This window comes from Mus pahari, chromosome 3 (assembly GCF_900095145.1).
Source record: "Mus pahari chromosome 3, PAHARI_EIJ_v1.1, whole genome shotgun sequence".
NCBI lineage: Eukaryota > Metazoa > Chordata > Mammalia > Rodentia > Muridae > Mus > Mus pahari.
The window spans coordinates 86,551,932-86,566,831 of NC_034592.1; positions in this window are offsets into that span (position 1 = coordinate 86,551,932).

The window sequence follows — 14,900 nt, forward strand, 5'->3', positions numbered from 1 at the left end:
CTTACTTCTGGGCGTGGTGTGGGACTCAGCCCAGTATGGGCTTTATTAATCCATGTAGCCCTCCAAGCGAATATTATCTTTGTCCTCATTGTAGAGATGGCAAAACAGAAGCATAGCCAGAAAGTTACTGGCCTGATGTCACATGGCTGCCAAATGACAGAGTTGAGGCTCTGGCACCTTTTGTGTATTATAAATGGTAGAGGCAATGTTAAGTATAAAAATGGTTGCATTAGCTGGGCGATGGTGGCGCATGCCTTTAATCCCAGCACTTGGGAGGCAGAGGCAGGCGGATTTCTGAGTTCGAGGCCAGCCTGGTCTANAAAGTGAGTTCCAGGACAGCCAGGGCTGTACGAGAAACCCTGTCTTGAAAAACCAAAAAAAAAAAAAAAAAAAACCACCACCACCAACAAAACACAAACAAACAAACAAACAAAAAAAACGGTTGCATTAAATCAAAGATTTAACTCAAATTAAATTTTCTTTGAAGCATGCTTTGGGGTTCCTACTGAGTGAAATGGTGAAGGGTCTCTTTCTGTAGTCCTGGCCGTAGTCCTGACCTCCGTAGCTCAAGCTCTTTCTTCTTCGGTTGAGTCTTCTTTTCTTGGTGGCCACGATGGCAGACACTCATCATGTGCTTGGCTCCAGTGAACCTCCAGGCAGCTTCGGCAACCCACTCATTGCTGCCTCTCCACCTGGCCTCCTTCATTCTGATTTTTTGCTGGATTTTCTGCTGAGTTACATACTCCTCTCAAAGACAGAGATGGCCACGTGCATTTTTTTTTTTTTTTTGATGTTTCTACAAAAGTAAGAGGAAAATGTGGTGGTACCTATAAGTCGATACCACCTTCCTGGAGGTGGAAGCAAGATTGTAAGTTTGAGGCCAGCCTAAGTTACGTGGTGATACCCTGTCTTAATAATAAAGCAAGACACTCCAAAATAAACAGAAAAAAGAGAGGGAAAAGAGGGTCTTTGAAGTTTACTCTGATTCCAAAGAGATTCCATGAATCCAATGTTGGCCAACACTGCTGACCTTGCCCAGCTTTCTAACTACAATTCCATTGCTTGTGCTGTTATGAGCTGGATGGCTGTGTTCCCTCCAGGCTTAAGTGTTGAATTCTCAACCCTAATGCCACTGTATTAGCTGCAGGGCCCTCTGGGAAGTCACTGGATCATAAAAGTCATGAATGGGATTAATGTCTTTGTAAAAAAGACCCCATATCTAGTGCTCTTTTGGTCATATAAAGACCCAGTCAGAAAATTACTGGGTATGAACCTGTAGGAGCGCCTTCAAAAGACACAAACTCTTGTGCACCTTGCTCTTGGGCTCCTCAGTCTTCAGAAGTGTGACGGATATGATTTGCTCTTTGAGCTACATAGGCTGTGATTCTCTATTGTAACAGCTCAAATTAAGACAGTCTTTATTTTCCATTTCCTTTCCTAGGTGGGCACAGTACCTTTGTGTCTGGGGGTTGCTCTCCCTGTCTTGGTCTTGCTATATGACCATGATGTGTGTCTTTCAAGAACCACTTAGCTGTGGCTGGAGTGATATCTCAGTCTGTGAAAGTCACTTAAAAGTCAAGTATGGTGGCATATGCCTATAAACTTAGTGTTGTGTCACAGAGACTGTCAGGTTTGGGCCTCACTGACAAGCCAGCCTAGTCAAAATGACAAACTACAGGATAAATGAGAGGACTTGTCTGGGAAATAAAGTGGAGAAGGATAGAAGACAGAAACCTGTACTTCCTCTACTGACACACACACACACACACACACACACACACACACACACACACACACACGGATTGCTTAACCAATCCCATTCTCATGTGTGTGGCTGTCATAGGCAGTCCTTATCCAGAAGGATTATCTCCCAAGCTCTCCAGAGGATGCATGAGGCCTTGCTATGTAGTATTGAATCCCCCACTTCCCTTTACTTCCATGTATGCTCGGCTGGATCCCCACACAGTTTACCCATTTTTGTGGCCTGGTACCTCCTCAGCATTTACTCATGAGCTTTGGGATCCTCATTAAGAAAGAGTATCACACTTCTGTGGTGGTCAATCTGGTAATAGAAGGGTTGTGTCAGGTGGGCAGCATATACTGCATGGGTAACCTGGGATAAAGGATAACTCATATCCAGAGCACGAGATTTCGTATAGCTCACCACCATGATGTTCTGCCTAACTGTAGTTCTGGCATCAATGGGGTCAAGGATGATTGCCTAAACCCTGTGAAACTGTGAGCTAAAAGAACTCCTCCCTCCCCTGCTCAAATGGTTCCCTCAGATACTTGGATCAGAGTACTAACTACTTCAGATGGCATGATTCAGATGTGGATGGGGGGGACCTGCAAGTCAGGCATCCTGGAGGGGAAAGGCGACTGACTCAAGTCCACAGCTTTTAGCAGAGGAGAAAGATGGAAGGAACCTGAGTTCCTGGTTTCCATTTGCCTCAGTTCATTGATACATGGCCACTCTTCCCTGAACTTCTCTGGGAATTCACTTTGAGTTGGGATTGTTTACAAGTTGGAGTTCCTCTAGGTCACGTGCCCTTGCAGGAGAGCATGGGAACTAGAGAGGAGGACAGACATGGAAGCATCTTAATCACAGACAGACAGACAGACTGCCGGGGTGTCTGGGCTCTTGTTCTTTGGGAACGCAGCCAGGCTGTCTTGTATGCAGTAGCTGTCCCACCTAAGGAAAATCACTCTCCCTCTCTGGGCTTGTTAACTCATCCGTGAAGAGAAGGTAACAATTCGGTGTTTCATTACCGTGTAGATGAGATGTGCCTTCCACATTTAGCAATTGCTCAATAAATTTTTATTGCCTGCTATCACAATCTTGGGACTTTATTTAGAAAGAACATTGGAGCACAGAACAGGGAACAACTGATCCTGTCAGGGAAATCCAGGAAGGCTTCCCAGGTACCCATAAGTTCATCACCACACCTTTCAGGCGAGTGAGTGAATTTGTTTAATCCTCTTGTGAAGCCAGTGTGAGTGAGGCTCCTCCCTAGCTGGAGAGGCATGGGATGAGAATGTACCAATCCCTTCACCAATGCTCCTGGACCTCCCCAACCCACCTTGAAGAATTTACTTGTCAAAGAAATGTGACTGTCCCCAGCTTTGTGGATTTTGGTCCTCGTGGCTGCCCAGAGCTTTACCTGGTGTACATACAATTAGTGATTCTGCACCCCTCCAGCATCCTCAGGTCTCATCAGTCACATAGACGCTGAAGCTTAATTAAGCTTGTAAAACTTTCTGATTTCCTCCGATGAAAGGTGGCCCATGAGTACCAGGTTTTATTTTGGTGGCTCCTGCCAAGTGTTATTATAAATAGGACTTAGTGCAACGTGGCTGAGCTCTTAGGGTGATAATGTGTCAAGACCAATCGAGGCTGCGGAGAGCAGGGATATTATCATAATGGTTCCATCATCTGCGGTGGGTGTTAATGGAAGTGGACATGAGCTGGGGAAAGAGGTTCTGCAGGCAGCAGAGCCGGGACGGAGGCAACTGCAAGTGAAATATCGCAGCTCCTGGGATCTCCATCATAATCATTAACTCTATTAGCCTCCGAGCTATTCTTCTGCCATCTCTCCTAGATCGAGCTTGGCTCAAATAAAAAATGGCTGCTTTAACTTCAAATGAAAATATATTCCTTTGCTGCTTTTTAAACTCCATTTATGTTAAAATGATGGCCAGCAGGTAGTAATTTATAACTGGGGGCTCACTGCAGTGCAGGAGACTAGTCCTGAGCAGTTCTAGTGGGAGAGTAAGGGACTCTGGACCCAAGAAAGGATGGTGCCTCTGGATTGCAGAGCTGCTGGCAGGCAGATGGAAGGATGCTGCCCGCAGGGAGGTGGAAGGATGCTTCTCTCAGGGAGATGGAAGGCTACACAAGAACCTGAGCATCCTTGCCTGGAGGAGGGGATAGTGAACACAGAGGGGCTTCCTGTTTCCACAAAGAGATGGGTCCAGTTCCCTCTGTGATGCGGCCTTAATTTAGAATGCACCAGCTTCCTCAGCTCGAGCCTTTGGCTGAAAACCATTTTGTGCCTCCTGTGGTAACATCAGCGATTGTGACAACGGTATAAACTGGCTGCTACCTGCAGTTTCTCTGTATCCAAAGTCCTATCTGGGATGGAGGAAGCCAAAGAACTTTGTCTCTCAAGCTTGTCTCCTTGGGAGTCCTTCCTGCTTCCAACACAGGCTTCTTTTTCTTTGTTTTATTTTAAATGATCTATTTATTTTTACTTTATATGTATTGGTGTTTTGCCCATAAGTATGCCTGCCTGCCTATATGAAGGAGTTGGTCCCTTAGAACTGGAGTTAGAGACAGTTATGAGCTGCCATATGGGTACTGGAAATTGAATCAGGGTCCTCTGGAAGAGCAGCCAGTGTTCGTAACCGCCAAGAACACTGTTTTGTTTTATTTATTTTTAAAATCATGTACCCATCCTCTGTCTCCTTCTCTCCATGTCTCTGTCTCTGTCTCTCTGTCTCTCTCTCTGTCTCTGTCTCTGTCTCTCTCTCTCTCTCTCTGTGCCACAAGGAGTTGGATCTCTTGTTCATTAAGTGGGTCTCAGGGATTGAACTCAGGCCATCAGGCTTGTTGGCAGGTGTCTTTACCTGCTGAGCTGCCTCATAGGTTCAGTTGTGAACTTCCATAACCAGCCCTTTTCCCTTATGAATCAGCAGTTCAATGAGTTTCCCAGAGTTCTGAGGGGCTTGTCACCTCACCCCATCCTCTTCATGTGACCTCTTCTCCTCTCTCCTTGCTTCTTTGTAGAGAAAAGGAGAAATTTCCCTTTCCTATCCTGTAGAACCTATTCACATTGCCCACCCCTCCTTCTCAGCTTCTACTCCAGCTTGCTCCAGGTATAGAATTGGGGAGCCCAAGAGAGATGTTCGGGTGGACAAAATTTAATATTTTCAATGTGTTCACTACCTACCAGAGGATGCTGAGAGCCTTTCTGCTCATTTCATCTTTAAATCCTACTTCTTATCCCCATATAATTGATGGTAACATGGGGGAGCTATTCTTGGCTTCCAAGACTGCTACTATGGGACAAAGGAGAAACCCACCTATAATTACATTATTCACAACACTGGTTGAGCATCTCTAATCCGAAAATCCTAAATTCAAAATGCTACAAAGCCTCAAACATTTTGAGTGCAGACATGACATCATAGATGAAAAATTCCACACCTGACCCCATGTGATGGGATGCAGTCAAAACACAGGTGCAGTAAGAACATTGCATAAGTTGCCTCCAGGCTAAGCATAGGAAGTGTATATGAACATTCATATGTGAATTTTGTGTTTAGGCTGGGGCTGGGGCGGGAATTCCCATGACATCTCATGATGGATTTATTCACATGTTCCAAAATCCACAGTGTTCAACATCTGAAGCAAATACCTTTTGGATAAAGGGTACAGTACGCAGCCTGCGTGTCGCAGGATTCTGGGGCTCAGAAGGTCTCCACTGTCTCTCCCAAACTCGTCTGATGTTGGCACTTTGTACCCTGAATCTCTTCTCCCTTGTTAAGGGCTGGAGCTGAGGACAACTCACAGGAAGATGAGCCATAAGGAAGGTGGGCTCCTAGGATTTCTAGCTTATGAGTAGGTTCAGAATGGTTGACTAAGAAAGCGGATAGATTGATAGCCTCGAGGAGAGCCACATTTCTGCCTTGGATCCACATTGATCTTGGCAAGGATGGAACTGGCTGTCAGGTCCCCTGTGGTTTTGACCTCTTCTCCCCTAGAGCCAACTCTGAGTTGTCACAGAAAAGGTGTCCCAGTGGGGCTGGGCCATGTTTGTTATGACACTGAGACTGGCTTTGGAGTATCTCCAACTGCCTTTCATCTCTCCAAAGGAAAAAGAAAGAGAGAAACCATGGAGGCCATTTCCTGCTGAGATTAAAGACTGGCTATGAGTCTAAGGACACCTGATCTAAGCAATAGCAGAGCATGGCTGGGGAATTATTATGACGGTATATTCATATGGTTCTCATATGGTATGTTAATATACATTCGTATTTAAGGGATTCTAGCCAGCCCAAGCATGGCAAACATGGCTCTGGCAGGTCTTACCCGTCTCCCTGATTCTCTCTCCATTGTTAAAAGCCACTAGATTACATTCCTAAAGCTAGCCTCCAATTCCCTTATTTGGTCATCTCCTTTTCCTGAGGCTGACTATCAAAGTATTGAAGTCTAGCAATAAAAAACTCTCACTCCCACTGGCCACCATAATTAACATGCCCAATTAAAATTAAACACTTCTTCCGAACACTGTCATTTTCCAATGGGCTATCTCTTCTCTATCCAGAGGTAGTCCTTTGTCCCTCAGGACAGAATTGTTTTCCCCTCCCTCATTCCTTTCCCCTTCTCCCTGTCCTCTACTTCCTGTCTTTGTCTCTTGTTTCCCACCCTTTGTCTTTCTGGGGCAAATAAATCTCCTTTGCTCTGAGAAGTTGGTCTTGGAGTGTCTTGTTCCAGTACAGGTCCCTTTCCATATAATTCACATTCAGCATTGCTAATCTGGCTAAAGTTTCAACCTGCAGAGGTAGGGTAACAAGGCAAGGTGAGTGACTACTTTTGATGAAGAGAAAGCTAGCCTTCAGAGAGATGTGAGCCAAGTCCTGGGCTCATGGCTAGTTCCCAGCAGTCCTGAAACAGGAGTGTATTGCACCTGACCCCTACCTCAGTGGTTCACATGATGACTTCCTGACCCCCATGCCAGCCCCCAGGGAATTTGCTCATTGTTGCTCACATCTGCACCCTCTGTCACCTTCTCAGGGTTTCCATGATCTCAGATCCTTACTGTCATCCACAAGCCAACTACATGTGTATGGTTCACGTATATACAACCTCCAAAAACATGCCAGTAAATGAGGACAGAAAACGAAACCTGAGAATCACCGAAGGGCTCGAACATTCCAAGTCCCACTCCCATTTCATATACTCTCTGTCTTGCTTTTCAGGAAAGTGTGTGTGTGTGTGTGTGTGTGTGTGTGTGTGTGTGTGTGTGTGTGTGTGTGTGTGTGTGTGTGTATGTGTGTGTGTGTGTGTGTGTGTGTTGAGAGGTGTCGCTGAGGGAAGAGAACATGACTACTTTGAAATCATTTTCTCTGTCTTCCTGTTTCTGTTGGTTACCCTAAGAACTAATCAAAGCAGCCAGAGAGACAAAGACAACTTATTTTCTGAGTGTAATAAAAAAGAAAGAGAGAAGAAAGAAGGAGAGGAATTTAAAAAAAAGAAACAAAACATAAAATGACCCGGAGATGCTCAAGAGGGAACGGTCAAATGCTTCCTTCATTTTCCTGTTGCCATACTGGATACTCTTTGCTCCCACCAGATGAAAGCAAGCCCACACATCAGAACATGCCCTGCTCTGTGGCCTTTCCCCTTTAGAGGGCCGTGGGGTTGGGGGCAATGGTGGATCTCATCGTGGCTGTATAGAATCTACAAGTCTGCCTGGATGACACAGGAGTTTTCCCATCTTTGTTTTCTCCTTTCTAAAAGGAGACATTCTTGCTTTTATACAGGAGTATTCTGACTCAAATGAGATTGTGGAATTAGAAATAGTACAACATGTGAAGTACTGGCTCCAGAATATAGTGTTTTAATCAGTATTAAAAGGTACATAGACAACTGTTATACTTTAACTGTAAACATTTTCATTCTATTTCATAGAGCATTATGCACACATGTGGCGTGTGTGTGTGTGTGTGTGTGTGCGTGTGTGTGCACATACAGTTTGAACACCTGCCTGTGTGTGACTGTACAATGTACAGACACCACACTGGCATCGACCACAAGCCATTGCATTGTGGGCATTTCAGAGCCAATAGGCACAGCTAAGTGCTGTGTTGTGTAAGCATCTGTAAGCAGGAATTATTGTTGTGTTTGCTTTTGGGTTTGAGATGGGCTCTCACTAAGTGGCCCAGGCTAGCCTTGAACTTAAGGATCCTTCTTCTGTCTTCTGAATGCATAGGTTGCAGATGCTGCCATTGTCATGGAGGCTTTCTATCAAGGGTGTGGCCCTAAGATATCCCAGTTTACCATTCATTTATGCTTTTACATTCCAGGAAGGAGAAATCTGATTGGTCCTCTTGGAGACAAAGATTCCAGCTTTTGACAGGTGGCAGAGCAGATTTTGTTAAGGGGGAGCTCTGCATGGGACCACCACCATTCCCCATGTCTCGCTCCCCACTATTTTGTGTTTTTTGATCTTCAAGAAAATATAGCCTTGCGTTCCTTTGAAAATAATAATGAAAGCTCTCTGACAGTGAATAAAGCAGGCGGAGCTCGACTGTAAGATCTCAACAAAAAGCATTTGGTTATCTTCTATGGGGAGCCAATAAAAATTGCCACCAAGCAGCATGATCCATCATTCATTTGCTGTGTACTACATGACAGAGTGACACATCGCCTTGGGTCTGAGTAAATGGTGATGGTGTTCCCTCTGCCCTGCAATAGCAACGACACTCGTCTTTGTAGTTCCAGCAGTTAGCAGATCCAGCATTTCCATACATTTGCTTAGTTCTGACTGACAGATTAATAAAGGCCGCCGTTTGAGACCTTGGTTTGGGCAAAGAAAAGTAAACAGGAGTAGCCCATTTTTTCCCCGATAGCTAGCTGGGTTTCATATTGAGAAAGCATACAGAAAGTATGAAGAAGATTGCAGTTGGGGGACAAGGGCAGGCCAAGGAGAACAAACGTCCCATCACCATCCCCCCAGCCCCCCACCCCCAGGCAGGATGATTTAAGGATGGCCTGGACTAAGCTCAAAGGCAGTCTGCATTTTCTCTGCTGCCTGTTTGTGTTTCCCAGGAAAGAGGAGCCCAGCCAGGGCTGGAGAGGTTGAAGAAGGAGTGAGAAACTAAGAAGTGGGAGCCCGGCCATTTGGGAGGAGCTGGGATGCTTTCACCCTTAGCAATGCTTCCTGGCAACATCTGCCCACAGAGGACTTGCCTGGAGGCCTCTCCTTCTCAGCCACAGAGTCCTTCCCAGGGTCAGTAAATCCTACTACTATCTGTCCAACTCATTCCTTGTGATTTGTTTTGTTTGAGCGGGGGTGGGGGTGGGGTGGGGGTGGGGGGTGGGGTGGGGAATGAAGTTGTGTTGCTGGCAAATGGTGAGAAGCTCTGTGTGTGAGGGCAGAGGCATAGGCATCCCTGATAACTGCAATAGTTGACTGTCAATCAAATGGGTAGGGCTTACTACACGTAGAGCAGCTGGTGTCTCCTTACAAGGACTCTTGGGTGAAGTTATGGCCCTTACGTACAGAAGAGAAAGCAAGATTCAGAGAGTTTATGTGAATGCCTCAGGTTGGCATGGCTCTACAGAGGGACAACCAAATGTCAACCAGGGACGGGACATTTCCAGGCCATCCATATTAACCTCTACATTCTGGAAAGCCAGTGCACAATGACCCAAAATCTTGCATCTCTGCCACACATCTCTGGGACCTATCACAGAGCTGCAGTGTTAAATCTTATAGACTGAGAATTAGGGCGTCCATCCCGCTTCCCTAAAAGCTGTAATAATCCTGTGACAGCAATGCTGTGGTTTGGATCTGAAGTGTCCCTCTAAAGTCCATGTGCTGAGGGCTCTTAAGGGATGCCTGGATCTCATAGCCTGATGCTATGTTTATAACTGAATGAGATCCTGGGAGGTGGTAGGCACTATGGAACAAAGGCTCACATTGGAGGAACTAGGCGTCAGGGGTATGATGCTCTTGGGGCCATTCTTGTCCCAACTCTCCCCTCTCTCCTTCTCTTGTCTGCCACCTTTCTGTTACACCTGCTCCCAGTCACAGTATTTTGCCTCTCTATGGCCCAGAAACATGGATTCATGACCAGAGACCAAAACCTTTGAAAGGAAGAGCAAAAATAAAACTTTCCCCTTTTAAATTGATTTTCTCGAAGATTCTGTCACAGTGACAGAAAGTTGATTAAAAACCATAATTTTAGATTAAGCCTTTAAGCTTATTCTCTTTTTATTGCTAAATATAAATTTTTGGTTAATTTTTGGAGAATTTCCCATGTGAAGTCTGTTGTTAACATGTTGTCAGGAAAGCAAAGCTCTGTGAACAGCCTACAGTCCATAACTATGTGCTCAGAAAGGAGAGGAGAATTCTTTCTAAGTCCTTTGTGGAAAAAAAAATTCCTTCCTCCCATCCCTCCTGGTCCCCTCTCTCTCCCTCTGTCTGTCTGTTTTTTAGATACTAAGTTTACTAAGTAGCCAAGGATGTCCTTGAATCCCCAGTCTCCTGCACATACCTCCCAAGGGTCGGGATTACAGGAGCATGCCCCCATGTCCTGTGTAGGCAGTGCTGGGGACTGAGCCCCGGGCTTCGTGCATGTTCGTAGAGGATCATGCCATTGGGCAGCATCCTCAGGTGCCCTCTTCTCTGGAGGCACTAAAGCAGGACAGGAGGTTGACTGACTTTCTTAGAATTAAAGATCCTGTGAAGTGTGTGCTAACTGCCTCTGGCCATAACGGGAATAAAAATGGCATTGCTTCAGACGGTGCCATGCACTAATTAAAGCAGCAGAGACAGGAACAACAGAAATACAACAGCAACAAAAATGAGAGTCCTGGGCCTCGGCTCACTCCCCTGGCAGGACGGTTGAATTTAAATTTCCATTATTTTGAGTGAACGGGGCCCCTAGGAATCATATAGGGATGGTATTTTATGTGATTTTGGGAAAGTCTCTCTTGCAGCAAGAGAGCTTTTATGAAACTCTGCTGTGCATTGTCGAAAAATAAAAGTACCAAATACACACATTTCCAGGAAAAAAGTCCAGGCAGATACATACCTAAATGCTTATAGCAGATTACAGAGGAAGGCATTTAAAGAGAAAGGACATTTTTTTCTTAAAAAAAAAAAAAGTATTTCTAGAGTCATTAAATTTTTTATATGTAGTAGATTGATTATTTATTTATTTATTATATGTAAGTACACTGTTGCTGTCTTTAGACACACCAGAACAGGATGTCAGATGGTTGTGAACCACCATGTGGTTGCTGGGATTTGAACTCAGGACCTTCGGAAAAACAGTCAGTGCTCTTAACCTCTGAGCCATCTCTCCAGCCCCCAATAGTAGATATTTTGGAAAACACTTTTTAAAAGCATCTATCACTTATGCATAATGAAATGTTTCATTGTGACATTTTCACACATATTTCAATCATACTTACAACCCTGCTATCCTCTCTTGATTCTTTCTTACTCCTACCAGTCTTCTTCCTCTTGCCAACCAGTTCTTCTTCTAGGTGTGTGTGTGTGTGTGTGTGTGTGTGTGTGTGTGTGTGTGTGTGTCCAAATGAGTTTGTGGGTGAGAATTTGTGGGTAAGAAACATGAGTACCTTACCAGCACCTATACCACTGTAGAAAATGTCTTGCCCTCCACCATCAACCTTTAATTATATAGATCCCTAGATAGGGACAGGCCCAGGAGCCTCTCCCTCTTCCAAGACACGGTGTTGATGAGCCTGATCTTGGAGGGATTTTGGCACCACCTCTTTTTGAGCAGACAGGACCAATTGATGGCTTGCCTCTGGAATGGTTTGTGCTTCACTGCCCTAGATCATCAGAAGAGAGAGGAGACAATGACTCCTAAGAGGCAGGATGTTGGGACGAGTGCTTGCCTAGATGCTGTGACCCCTCAGATCCCCAGCTTTGCACAAAGCCCATGTGCGGCTCACATCTATCATCTTAGCATTTTGGAGGTAGGAGTAGAAATATCAGAAGTTCAGGGCCATTCTTGACCTCAGAGTGAGTTCAAGGGCAGCCTGAGAAACAGGGGATCCTGTAAGAACTCCTGCTCCCATTACCCTTCACAAAAAAATATTAAGAAGCTTCCCCACTGGAGGATGTGAGCCTCGGCAATCACTGCAGAGAGAGATGAAAGCAGAAGGTGTGAGCCTAAGTGAAAGGCATGGCTCCAGGTATCACCCAAATTGACATAGTGAGCAATGCTATGGCCTGAGAGTAGCCCAGTGGCTGATTCTGGACCATAGAGGGACCCAAAGATTCCAGGGTTTGGCTATTTAGATACTGAAACAATAGCACAATGATGCATACCCCTTGCCCTCTATTTAAACCTTAGCCTCATGTTAGAACCTCAAAGATGGACCCAGGGAAAGGAGGGGGTCACTGGGCCTCTCTGATCCTCATACCAGCGTGACCACATTGAATAAATCTCTCTCTGATTTCACTATTACCTGTTTGTTTAACTGAACCAAGAGGGCAGGCCAAACCTAGTTTGAGTGGCCAGAGCCCAGGCTCTAACAACTCTAGTAACAATCTCATTGGTTCCTCTCCAAACGGCAGATAGTAGATGTTTATATTGTGTCAGCAATTATAGCACAGTTGCCTTCATCAAACTCCCATTATTCTTGGAAGAGTCTAACACTGGGATTACCACTCTTCCACAGATCTTTTCTGCTTCCAAGCCCCACCCTTGTGCGGTAGAGAGCTTCTAAAAAGCTCCAACAACAACAGCATCAAAATCAAACGTTACCGGTATCCGCTATTGGGGAGGTGCAGGCCTGGAGGGAAGGATGGCGCCCACCTCAGACTCCCACAGTGATGCCCAACCAGGGACAGGGATTTCAGTAACTTTCCCCCTGTCTGCTCAGAAGTTCCAGTGCCCCTAAAAGGCAGCCTACCTCCCACAGTCCTCAGGGAGAGCTTTTAACAGAGGAGCAACTGTTGACTCAGGCTTTGTTTGCTTGCATTTAATAAATGCAGGCTCTTAGCTTAATAGGCCAGTTATTGCGCATCATCAAAATGGCAAATTAATTGCTAAGGACTGTGCTTGAGATATACCAGAGGTGTAACCATGTCAGCCTCTTGCTACTAATGGGCTCTATGCATTATATTTCTGGCCAGTTGGTATTTAGCTCAAGTAACTATGTTGCTTCACCGGAGCCAGTTAAGTGGAAGTGAAGAATGAGTGTAGGAAGGGGAGGAGGGTTGGATCAGTCAGTGCAGAGAGAGACTCACTTACTAGACACTCCCACCTGCCAGCACGCCATTGCCGGCTCAGGAAGCCTGGCTGGATTAACAATAGTTCATCATCCAGGGACAGAGCCAGTTATCATCCTTGCTTCAAAGACCTTCCCTTTGGTTATAAACTTATAGCCATGATGTCAGTGACAGCCACTGTTCTCCGTGCTCATGGTGTGACAGGTGCTTTGAGTGAGTAATCTCCAGTTCTGATTTGCAGAGGAGAAGCTGGCCGGGAGTTGTCAAATAGTCTGCCCAAGGTCATGGATAGGGGTTAACTGGCAGAGCTGGGTTTCAAATGTAGAACACTGAGTGCTAAGGCTGTCATCTTTCCAGTTACAGAGACCTTGAAGCCCTGAGCGTGGGAGTTTGGGACGATACACAGGGAGGAGCTACCCTTGCCTTCTTGGATTACTGGCTGAAAACCAGAGCAGCTTGCTTTACTCCCGTGTTAAGCCCTGGGCTTGCTCTATCATACTTCTCCTTACTTGCAGGTCTTCATGGCTGTTGAGGAGAGGTACCCTGCCCAATGTCTGTGAATTTACTGCTTTCTGCATCCCTGTGCATCCAGCAGGAGGGCTTAGCATCACACTGATGAGAACAAACAAATTCCCAAGGACAAAAAGAATAAGTCCTACCCTGTGTTCTGCACCCTCTGACAAACCCCCTGTTCTGCTTTGTGAACCTATCTAAAACCCCTCAGTTACAGGACTTTGGCTTTACCTGAGACCCAGCATCTAGTTGAGAAACCCAAAGACATGAACAGGACTACCTGTTCCAGATGGCTCGATCATGGGGCTGAGTGGCCAGGTTACATGGTTCAAACCAACCAGTGGGTAGAACAGAGACTGTTGGGAAGCTAGCAGTCCATTTGTGTCATTCATTGCATATTCTTGTTTAGCTCCTTAGGCCCAGTGATGATGTAAAGGGTCTGTGATGTCATATGAAATGTGTTAGAGGCCCAGGACAGTATAGGAGGAAGCATTCCTAGAGTCCCCAGGATGGTCCCAGTGTTAGCACTGGAAGTCCTGTGTTTGGAAACCTCTTTACCTTCTTTTGGGTGCCCACCTTCCAGACAGTGTGTATCCTTTCCAAGTACCCGTTGTGTGCCAGGCATGGGAGAACAGCAGAGGGCGAAGGAAAGTCCCTGTGCTCCAGGGCCCCCTTCAGCAATAGCAGATCATTCACTCAAGCCAGTGAGCTCTATGATTTCTAAGGAACCTGAACCTGCAGGCTACTAGGAAGCTTGCTGCTGAAGCCAGGTGCTGGCCTTAAGGAAAGCTACGCAGTAGAAGTCTGTTCTAGTCAGGGTGATTAGAAAAAGCCTACATGGGGCTGCCAGGGAACAGAGGTCTTAAGGAAAAAAAGGGGCAGACACTCAAGGGAAGGTTTTGGGGGAGAGGTTAGGTTGTTGGAGCTGAAGGGCCAAAAGCAAGGCCCTGATGTGGGGACAAACAGGCATGCTCTGGGGACAGGGCCATAATGTAGGCTTGTGTAGGGGAAGGGGAGAGAAAAGAGGAAGGGAGGAGTGGGTAGAGGAGCATGTAGGGGTCTCTGATGGCGGAGTGTCATGATGCACCCAAGGTATGCCCTTGGGGAATACCACTCTCAGAAAAGGAACGGCGGTCAGGGGAGTCGGGTAGGACTGGAGAATGTGCTCCCCGGGACTGAGTAGGGAACGCCTGTTAGGATCAGAATGCGATGTTCTCCATAACTTCCTGTGTTTGAACAGTTGGTCCTTAGCTGGGGGTTCTCTTCTGGGGAGGCTGTCAGACCTTTTGATCCAGTTGGTAGAAGCAGGGCGGAGAAGGAGAGGGTGAGGGTCGTGGGCCACCTCAGCTCCTGACCCTGAGGTCTCAGCTGATAGGATGCAACCAACAG